This window comes from Procambarus clarkii, chromosome 30 (assembly GCF_040958095.1).
Source record: "Procambarus clarkii isolate CNS0578487 chromosome 30, FALCON_Pclarkii_2.0, whole genome shotgun sequence".
Classification (NCBI taxonomy): domain Eukaryota; kingdom Metazoa; phylum Arthropoda; class Malacostraca; order Decapoda; family Cambaridae; genus Procambarus; species Procambarus clarkii.
In genome coordinates this window covers 42,971,396-42,983,188 of record NC_091179.1, presented here as the reverse complement: position 1 = coordinate 42,983,188, position 11,793 = coordinate 42,971,396, and the positions used below count along the sequence as shown (strand labels likewise).

Sequence of the window (11,793 nt, the reverse complement as noted above, 5' to 3'; positions counted from 1 at the left end):
CATTTAGTTATAATTTGAACAGAAAAAAGTATTTTTCCAAATTTTCTAAAAATTGCTCTTTTTAACACAATTTGACTCCTTATACATTCCACTAAACACTATATCATGTTTAAATATATAATTTATGTATTATTCTCTAAAATAATTTATATAAATTATATAAGTTGCTGGAAAGTGGTGTTAAGGATTTTGAAAACATTTTGTTGTGTTAATATGTTCTTATTAACTATGTCTCAAGTTCACAGTTTATCAAACAAGAATATTAACATTCGTCAACTCTTAAAATCTTATATGTTATCTTGCTGGTGCAAAAAAGGGTGAATCTTTAGGAACAGCTATAGTATCTATATATCACAAATGGTGTTTTCCCTAACTCAAACAATGTAGGGTTTATTATTCTACACATATTTCTAATGACTCTTAGATGTTTACATTCTCTGAAGTATAATTGTGAAGGCTGTGTCCATCACTCTCAACACAGATTCTTAAACTCGTCTCTGCAGGTTCAACTATATAATTAGTTTCCATTTTGAATTTCCATGGACATTTGTATCCAAAATGAAACCAATGTGGTTTCCTTCAGCGCCTTCAGCCAGCACATTTGCTCATTCATTTCCACAGATTCCAACAAGGTAGGGGATTTACAGAAATTTGTATATTCATATTGTTATATATTAAAAATATGAATGCAGTTCAATATGATAAGACAAATACATGAGTTTATGATAAATTCGTTTTCTGTGATATACCATTGATATGCTCTTTTTTTCTTTAAACGGCAGACTAAACTAAAGTGCTCACATCAACAGATTTGATGTATAAATGGTCAACGCTCAACAGAGTTAGTATAAATGTATTAGTATAAATCTTACTTGTCTCATTGTTAATTCACATTCAATGTCAACTTGTGGTTTTGATGTGGCACGTTTGGCCAAGACACCCCACCCCATTATGCACCCCATACCCATCTTGTGGGCGGTAGTGGAAAGGGTTACAGAGGCACATAATGGGCTCAGGGACTGAACCCCACAATTCATTTAGCTAAGCAAGTTACAATCTTGATGAGCTAGTTACAAAATTCAATATAAGTCATCACATCAACAATGGGTTCGAGATCGACCTCAAGTACAGGTTCTAAATTAAGCAACTGACATATGTGGAGAGCTAGTATCAAAATTTATATGTTTGTCCTGCACACCGTCCCCCATCCAGTGGGCAGCGGTGGATAGGTTACAATCACTTAGTTGTTATCTACAGTTAGCAAACTGGGGATATTTGGCTAAAATTTCTGGTAGCAGATCATTTTGAATGAAATATTGACACATCGCTGGAACATTGGTTATAGAATTGTCTCTAAATTCATGTATCTTTTCGCACTCCATCACATAGTGACGGAGGGTGTGCGAATAATTTTGTTGACACAGTTTGCATTTGGTCAGGTCTACATCAGCAGATAATGAGAATTCCCAGAGATACTTGTAACCGAGTCTAAGCCGAGCAGTAGTAACATCTAGAAGTCTGCTGATTTTATTGGATGATCCATAGATGTGTGGCTCCTCTTGTATGATATGTATGATAGATGGAATTACTAGTTCCAGTTTCTAGGCAGGCGATGAGTACTCACAATAACCTTAATTAGCGTCAAAACAAAAATGTGTATACTCTTTTTACTCTCCTGACCTTAGTTCTCGAGCTATGTATTTCATTTTGGTACCAACGTGTTCGCAATAACATTCTCTAGAAGAAAATCAGCAAAAACGGTCACCAAAAGTTATATGAATACCAGCACCCAATAAATACCTACGTAGATGACTCGCCGTGAGTGCCCAAGAGCAACAAAATGTTTTTACTCTTGGGATTGTTATCACTTCCACACTTGTCCTACAGCGTTAATTTTGGTATCAATGTACTCGCAATGAAATTCCCAACACGGTGATATGAATATAACGTAGAATAATGGTCGCTGCCCACCCGCAAGAGTGTGGGAAGTGGCGGAACTGTTACCCAGTATTGGTGACAAGACGACACATGGGCGATACAGTGCTTTGAAAGTTTATAATTATATCACTGTCCTGACATTATTATTGTATGTACGTCATTCATTTTGTGCCATGTTTTCGCAATAGAATGTTCTATGAGCCCGTAGGTAAAAAAGAGCAACAAAGCGTAAGATAGAATAGCACCATATATAAAACAACGCTGGTACATATCAGTGAGCGTCAAACACACACGAAATGTGTGTGTTTGATGGTGGTCAAACGATGTTTGATGTGTTTGATCAGGTGATGTCCTGATCCGCATAATTAAAGTATGAATTATGTTGAGAAAAAATAAGAAAAAGGGAAAAAACAGGGGTGGGAGAAACATGACAGAAAAAGAGTAAAAATACAATTTGGTCAACAAAACAGCATTGTTTAAAATAAAAGATATGGATTGACATTTTGGGGGTTAGGTTGGTAGGTTACATTGAGTTAATTAGGTTAGTACTTAGTGTTTATCTGTTATAGATAGGAGCTGCCTGGTATGGGCCAATAGGCCTTCTGCAGTTACCTTTGTTTTTATGTTTTGCCTGTAACCTAAAATGGTTAGAGAGGCACATATATGGGCTTAGGGACTGAACCCCCACACTACATTTAGCTAAGCTGGTTACAATCTTGATGATATAGTTACAAAATTCTGTATAAGTCGTCACATTATCAATGGTTCGAGATCAACACAATTTCCTGAATAGATATAACAAAGGGATATTAATAGGGTATTAAAATTGTCAACACAAGATAGAACACGAAAACAATGGGTATAAATTGGATAAGTTTAGATTTAGGAAAGACTTGGGTAAATACAGGTAAATAAATACAAATTTATAAATATAATCTATAAATCCAACATTATGTTTGTTAAATCAACTATGTATGTATGAAAAAAAATGACTAATACGTTCGGCGAATGACTTTGACTTCAACTTCACTTTGACTTCGTTCATGTCATCGTATTTTTCCGTAATATATAAAGGTTATGACAATGCAATTATATTATTGTGTGCAAATAAGTTTGAAATTTCATGTACCCTAAAAATATTAAAATAAAGAATAAGAATAATTAAATAATTGTTGTAGTAAATTGTCACACGTTCATCATACGCAAACGAACACACAGTGTGGAGCGTCAGTACAAGACCGCCGCCATTTTAAAACACGGCTTCGAATGTAAGTAATGTTTTTTCTCGTACTAACACTGTGTTATACAATAGATTTGGTCTTGAATTCACAAATTTAGTTGTTACATCTGACAGAGTATGTTAGACGGTGTAATGCTGGTCCATGTTAACGTATTTGTGGGCTTGGTTGGTTTAAATGTGGAGGCGAGGCCTGGCAGTGCTGGTGTATGTGGAGGCGAGCGAGGCCTGGCAGTGCTGGTGTATGTGGAGGCGAGGCCTGGCTGTGCTAGTGTGTATGTGGAGGCGAGGCCTGGCTGTGCTTAGTGTGTATGTGGAGGCGAGGCATGTACAACACTCCCCAATAGGAAGAAAACCCACTGGGTTCTAGGCTAGGTTAGGCTTATCTGTAATAATTGAATTAAGCCTAGCAAAGCTAGAACCTAGTTCAGTAATTTAAAAAATGTTGTAACTTGAAAAATGCCATTCAATACATTACACAATTTAAATATTTTTCATGGCAATCAACACAACCCTCATGTTGGCTAACCCTCTCTCATGTTGGTCAATAATTTAATTATTTTTTTATGGAGTAATTTTTGCTGTTGAAATGTAGTCTTTTTGAGACTACATTTCAAATGTAGTGTGTGTGGAGGCGTGTATGTTAGGTATTACCTAATATACACGGTGTAATATATCTATCTGTGTGAAATAGATTAAATCCATTTATTTGATATTCAGCTAATAGTTCTGTATTTTTCTACATTCATCCATGTTTTGGTAAGTGCAATAATATGTATTGGTTTCATTGCAGATTAGAGATTCAAGATAGTTCTAGATTCCGAAGTACTGAAACGCGCGCCATACAGGCTTGGTGGATCTAGGTGCAAGGTAAAATTATTTACATTTACTTTTGTATTTATGTTTTGTATTTATATGCATATATGCATTTATATGCATTATTCTATAGAATAATAGATCTCGTAATAATTTTGCAAAAAATAGTGGCATTTACTATTTTTAAAAGATTATTAAAAAATTACTGATATGGTGCATTCGGAAGGGCGAAGAGGGAGAACGGCCTGTTGACATAGCTCGGGTGCAGGGGGGGGGGGGTTGTGTAAAAGCCTGGTTTGTGCCTCGGAGAGGCTATGGGATCCAGTAAGTTCAGTAGAACTTCGGTTTCAACCCTTTTACCCTGTTGTAGCTCAGTCGATTAAGGCAGTGTCTGGGATGCTCCCGGACGCAGGTTCGAATCCTCGTCACGGCCCTTGTGGATTTGTTCATTTGATGCATCACGTTATTGTGATCTGTGTGTGTAATTCTTCACTTGCTACAGCAACAGGAATGTGTGTGTATGTATTTGTGTTGTTGAATATGACCGAAAGTGTAAGATTAATGATTCTAACACAAATCGTCTGAATATTTGTTTTTCTTCACTGTCGAGAGTAGTTAAAAAAATTTACTCGAGTTTATTTTCACACTTTATTTATGGTCCTTAAGTCCCTCTCCTTAATGCTGCTGCTGTTTCTCGCATCTTTGCATCGCTTGTATGTTTGGGGGTTTGGCCTCTTGCTATATATTGATTCCATTTGTGTGTGTTTGGGTCTCAGGCCCTCTCGCAATTTCTGTTGAACAAACCCCTTTTCCTAGTTCTGCATCTCTCCTTTGGTACAAATTTTGTTGTGCTTTTATCATATATTTCACAAAACTTGACATACATTTCATTTACTTCATGTCCTATCAGCAAGTGTTTGTCAAATTCTTTAAGGAAAGTTTATCATCCTGATTGCAGATCTCTAGCGATATTATGTCAACTTCTTGTGGATTCGCAATCATTATTTAATTTACCTTTAGGTGTTCTTTCACCAGCACAGCAACACTGTACCTCTCCCAACCAGTTTAAGATAAAAACTAAGTACTAACTAATTAACTCAATGTAACCTACCTTACCCCCAAAATGACAACCCATGTCTTCTATTTTAAACAATGCTGTTTTGTTGACCAAATTGTATTTTTGTTTTTTTCTGCAATGTTTCCCCCCCCCCCCCCACTCTACCACCACATTGAGTTTAGTAGCTCTGTGCACGTCAGGTGCTGTTTAATATACAGACCTACTCCTCCATTTGACCTAGTTTCTCTATCACATCTATATCACTTTGTGCTTTAGCCCTGGTGGAGCTTGGTCCACCAGGCTGTTGTTTGGAGTGGCCCGCAGATCCACATACAGTCTGCATATGATATACAGTCTGTTGATCAATTAAACTACAGTAGTTAGTTTTTATCATCCGAATGCACCAATATGTGTTCATTCTTCCCAGATGAAGGAACTAGGTAATATTCATCATCTGAATGCACCATCTGATGCTTTAACACTCATGATACACGAGAGGTTTAAAAAACTTTTAAAACTTTTAAAACTTTTTGACCTATGTATTTAAAAGCAATTCTAAAGTTAAAAAGTGTAGCATAGGCCCCTCGCAGAATGTTCTTAATATGATCCTCAGGTTATAGTTTTCTATCTAAAACCACCCCTAGATCTCTTTCTTGATCAGAATTCTTTATAGATCTCAGTGGCTCGATCATAGAAACTGCTCTAAATCCTTGTTGGCCTGGATTGTGGAGGTCATTGGTCTCTATAAAACTAGTAATCTGACTCCTGATCACTCTCAAATAATTTTATTATGTGGGATGTTAGTGCAACTGGTCTATAATTCTTTGCCAATGCTTGTGTTGTGTTGTGTTGTTTTGGTAGTGATGTGCAATGTGTTGTTTTGGTAGTGATTCGTCCAGTTCTGGTAGTAGTGCGGTTGTTGTGTAGTGTAGTACTTGTGTGCTTGTTAATGACTTGTATTCCAGTCTTGTGGGTATCTCCTTTCCCCTACGGGCCAACTGCTTTGTTCTTACCTAGCATTTTGCTTTGTTTGGGTATGAATGTTTGTGTGCCGTATATTTTGCAAAATTTGCCATATATCTCATTATTTACTCCTCTGCCTAGCAACAAGTCTGTCTAATTATACTCATTAACTGTTTTTCAAAGTTCCCCATAGTGTCCTTTATTGAAATCGAGTTCATGAACCGTTTCAATGTTCTTATTTTCTTCTAGATTATATCTTAAAGTATATTTAAATGTTATTGTTATTATTGTTATTAAATGTTATTGTGACATTGCATTGCAATTGAGCTATGTTGTTTACCATACCGTTCATTTCGTGAGTATAAGTATAGATGCCACACTTGTGACAGGTAAAACCATGCCTTTTTTGAAAAACAGCACCGTCTGTTGCACGTAAGAGCAACCCACACTATATTATGTTGCGATATTATTTCAATATTTCCGATTGTATTGATAATTTGAATTTTCATAGATTTCAATTTATTTTCATTTCGATTTAATAATTTTGTGTGACATTGCATTGAAATTGAGCTGTGTTGTTTACCATACTGTTCATTTCATGAGTATAGTTTATTTTTTTATTTTTTTCATTTCATTTTTTTAGCTGTTCTTATTTTTCAGTGATGGGAATATCAGATCATTTGATGTTCCCAATTTTCTGATGGAAGCATCAGACCATTATAGAATGCATCGGATGAGGTAGTTTGGAATGGTGGGGAGGACGAGAGGGGGGTATGGTGGGGAAGACGAGGGGACAGAGGAGAGGGTAATGGTGGGGAGGACGAGGGGACTGGGGAGTTGGGGATGGTGGGGACAGGGGAATGCTGGGGAGGACAAAGGGACAGGTGAATGGGAGATGGTGGGGGAGGAAGAAGGACAGGGGAGGGGAAAATGGTAAGGAGGACGATGGGACAGGGAAGTGGGAATAGTGGGGATGATGTGGGGACAGGGAAGTGGGAAGGACGAGAGGACTGTGGAATGGGGAATAGCAAAGTGAATTATAATTATATATATTAATTAATTCTTATAAATTTCCAGAAGCCTGTATCAACACCCACACTAATGCAACTGAAAGAGATGTTGAGACAAGTATTGCTGATATGTTGAAGAACGCCCCAAACAAACTCGGTGGAAACAGATACAAGGTAAAGTTTGCCAATTTGCTGTAGTCTAATTCAATTTCTTTTTAGTAATCTTCGAGAACATTTATGCTATGAATAAGATAAAATAATGTAACTGATTTTGATTTATTTACTATTTATTATTTATTTACCGTTATTAGTATAATAGATCTCGTAATAATTTTGCAAAAATAATGGCATTTACTATTTTAAAAAGCTCGGGTGCAGGGGGGGGGTTATGTAAAAGCCTGGTTTGTGCCTCGGAGAGGCTATGGGATCCAGTAAGATCGTCCTTCCTTTCCTCCCTAGAATCTGGATGTAGCAGGTGCTCAATTGTCAAAAGTGAAAAATTGGTTTTGTCTTCCGAATGCACCATTTGTGTAAATTTGCTAATAATCTTTTAAAAATAGTAAATGCCATTATTTTTGCAAAATTATTACGAGATCTATTATACTAATAACGGTTTGATAAAATACAGTAGACTGCCTACTGGATAATAGTTCCAGTCCACCTGTAGACAGGGATCTCACATCAGCTTGTATATTATACAAGGATAAGATTTGATTTACTTTTGTATTTATATGCATATATGCATTTATATGCATTATTCTCTAGAATAATAGATCTCGTAATAATTTTGCAAAAATAGTGGCATTTACTATTTTAAAAAGCTCGGGTGCAGGGGGGGGGGGTTTGTGTAAAAGCCTGGTTTGTGCCTCGGAGAGGCTATGGGATCCAGTAAGATCGTCCTTCCTTTCCTCCCTAGAATCTGGATGTAGCAGGTGCTCAATTGTCAAAAGTGAAAAATTGGTTTTGTCTTCCGAATGCACCATTTGTGTAAATTTGCTAATAATCTTTTAAAAATAGTAAATGCCATTATTTTTGCAAAATTATTACGAGATCTATTATACTAATAACGGTTTGATAAAATACAGTAGACTGCCTACTGGATAATAGTTCCAGTCCACCTGTAGACAGGGATCTCACATCAGCTTGTATATTATACAAGGATAAGATTTGATTTACTTTTGTATTTATATGCATATATGCATTTATATGCATTATTCTCTAGAATAATAGATCTCGTAATAATTTTGCAAAAATAGTGGCATTTACTATTTTAAAAAGCTCGGGTGCAGGGGGGGGGGGTTTGTGTAAAAGCCTGGTTTGTGCCTCGGAGAGGCTATGGGATCCAGTAAGATCGTCCTTCCTTTCCTCCCTAGAATCTGGATGTAGCAGGTGCTCAATTGTCAAAAGTGAAAAATTGGTTTTGTCTTCCGAATGCACCATTTGTGTAAATTTGCTAATAATCTTTTAAAAATAGTAAATGCCATTATTTTTGCAAAATTATTACGAGATCTATTATACTAATAACGGTTTGATAAAATACAGTAGACTGCCTACTGGATAATAGTTCCAGTCCACCTGTAGACAGGGATCTCACATCAGCTTGTATATTATACAAGGATAAGATTTGATTTACTTTTGTATTTATATGCATATATGCATTTATATGCATTATTCTCTAGAATAATAGATCTCGTAATAATTTTGCAAAAATAGTGGCATTTACTATTTTAAAAAGCTCGGGTGCAGGGGGGGGGGGTTTGTGTAAAAGCCTGGTTTGTGCCTCGGAGAGGCTATGGGATCCAGTAAGATCGTCCTTCCTTTCCTCCCTAGAATCTGGATGTAGCAGGTGCTCAATTGTCAAAAGTGAAAAATTGGTTTTGTCTTCCGAATGCACCATTTGTGTAAATTTGCTAATAATCTTTTAAAAATAGTAAATGCCATTATTTTTGCAAAATTATTACGAGATCTATTATACTAATAACGGTTTGATAAAATACAGTAGACTGCCTACTGGATAATAGTTCCAGTCCACCTGTAGACAGGGATCTCACATCAGCTTGTATATTATACAAGGATAAGATTTGATTTACTTTTGTATTTATATGCATATATGCATTTATATGCATTATTCTCTAGAATAATAGATCTCGTAATAATTTTGCAAAAATAGTGGCATTTACTATTTTAAAAAGCTCGGGTGCAGGGGGGGGGGGGTTTGTGTAAAAGCCTGGTTTGTGCCTCGGAGAGGCTATGGGATCCAGTAAGATCGTCCTTCCTTTCCTCCCTAGAATCTGGATGTAGCAGGTGCTCAATTGTCAAAAGTGAAAAATTGGTTTTGTCTTCCGAATGCACCATTTGTGTAAATTTGCTAATAATCTTTTAAAAATAGTAAATGCCATTATTTTTGCAAAATTATTACGAGATCTATTATACTAATAACGGTTTGATAAAATACAGTAGACTGCCTACTGGTTTTACCTGTAATAAGGTTTGATACAGATGATTATGATTATGGTTTTGGCATAATGGAATACATGATGAAGGAATTATCAAAATTGACATTTTTATCAGGGGATATCCTGAATATTGTCAAAATGACGGAAACCCATATGTCAAAAACACATGGAGATATACCAATCCTGGAAGACATTCTTCCATCCCCACTTGAAACTGTTGAGCAGGTGGAAAGTCTGTCACATGAGCTAAAAGTTAACAGTGAATATAAAAAGAGTATGGTAAGTGTTGCTTAATTCTTTTAGCCTGAGTATGGTAAGTGTTGCTGAATTTTTTTAGCCTTGTACATATGTCTTTTGATTAGTTTTTTTGCAGATGAAGGAAGGTGGGGTGGCACATAATTGATTGTTCAGTGTTATGTTTAAGGTACAAATAAAACAAAAGCAAAAGTTACTCAAATTCGTTGATTTTTGTAATAGTTAAGAAGGAAAATATTTTAATGCTATTTATTTAATACAGTTGGAAATTAGAAAATCTAATGTTGAGATTGAAAGATATATATTATTCTCTATTACCTTACAGCTTATGCATTATTTTAACAGGTCCAGACGCTGTCTCAAATGGGCGGTGCAAGCTGTGGAGACACAGTGAGACGAATGATGAGGAGGATAGGGACCTATGGGGTCTGGTCTCAGTATTCACTCGTTGGGCGCAAGAGGAAACGTGTCTTCAAAACCTTGGATACTGTATTTGTAATGTAATAATAAGTACGTAAATTTGACATTTTTTTGGATTATATATATGTCTGCATGTATTATGTATTATACTTGCATGCTTGTTAATGACTTGTATTCTAGTCTTGTGGGTATCTCCTTTCTCCTACGGGCCAAATGCTTTGTTCTTACCTAGCATTTTGCTTTGTTTGGGTATGAATGTTTGTGTACCTTCATTGTATATTTTGCAAAATTTGCCATATATCTCATTACTCCTCTGCCTAGCAACAAGTCTGTCTAATTATACTCAATAACTATTTTTCAAAGTTCCCCATAGTGTCCTTTATTGAAATAGAGTTCATGAACCGTTTCAATATCCTTATTTTCTTCTAGATTATATCTTAAAGTATATTTAAATGTTATTGTGACATTGCATTGCAATTGAGCTGCGTTGTTAACCATTCTGTTCATTTCATGAGTATATTTTATTTTCTATTTTTTCATATCATTTTTTTTATCTGTTTTTATTTTTCAGTGATGGGAATATCAGATCATTTGATGTTCCCATCAGAAAATTGGGAAAGTCAGATCTTTTGATGTTCCCAATTTTCAGATGGAAGCATCAGACCATCATGGAATGCATGGGATGAGGTAGTTTAGAATGGTGGGGAGGACGACAGGGGGGATGGTGGGGAAGACGAGGGAACAGAGGAGAGGGTAATGGTGGGGAGGACGAGGGGACAGGGGAATGGAGAATGCTGGGGAGGACAAAGGGGACGAGGGGACGGAGGAAGACTGGAGAACAGGGGAACACCTAAATAAAAGCCAACAATGTTATTACTCTGTGGCTTCTTGTCTCCTGACAAAAAGAATTATAATTATATATATTAATTAATTCTTATAACTTTCCAGAAGCCTGTATCAACACCCACACTAATGCAACTGAAAGAGATGTTGAGACAAGTATTGCTGATATGTTGAAGAACGCCCCAAACAAACACGGTGGAAACAGATACAAGGTAAAGTTTGCCAATTTGCTGTAGTCTAATTCAATCTCTTTTTAGTAATCTTTGTGAACATTTATGCTATGAATAAGATAAAATAATGTAATTGATTTTGACTAAATATGTAGATATATTTAATTTTCTGAGCACTAATAATGAAAGAAAACCAAAATAAGAGGTGGCTACTATCTCTAATAATGGGCTGGAATAATACAGGATATAATAATAATATATATATATAAATATATATACATATATTTATATATAATATATTTATTTATATAAATATATATATGATATATATATTCTATTCTATTAGTCTATTCTATTCTATAGTTTTATATAGATTCTTGTTTTAGTTTTTTTCTATAATATGGAAAGGGTTTTTAATTAATAAATTAAATATTATATAATAAAATAATGTATTATTGAAAACAATTAGTAACAAACAATATTTCATTACAGGGTGGTGAAGCAAGAATACATGTGCATCACATAGCAGAGTCGGATATGACGAAAATAGCGGAGAGCCTGGTGCATGGCATACCGCTGAATCTTCTCTAATGTCTATATAGAAGAATCTTTGTTTCTGTGTGTATAA

General features: G+C 35.6%; 1 long non-coding RNA gene across 1 annotated transcript; it reads left to right on the top strand.

Moving 5' to 3' along the window:
* Nucleotides 1-3,985: 3,985 nt before the first annotated feature.
* Nucleotides 3,986-11,792, top strand: LOC138369877 (uncharacterized). Its single transcript, XR_011230005.1, has 5 exons — nucleotides 3,986-4,045; nucleotides 7,089-7,195; nucleotides 10,078-10,242; nucleotides 11,101-11,207; nucleotides 11,658-11,792. It is a non-coding gene; the product is annotated as an uncharacterized lncRNA (long non-coding RNA).
* Nucleotide 11,793: the final 1 nt, after the last annotated feature.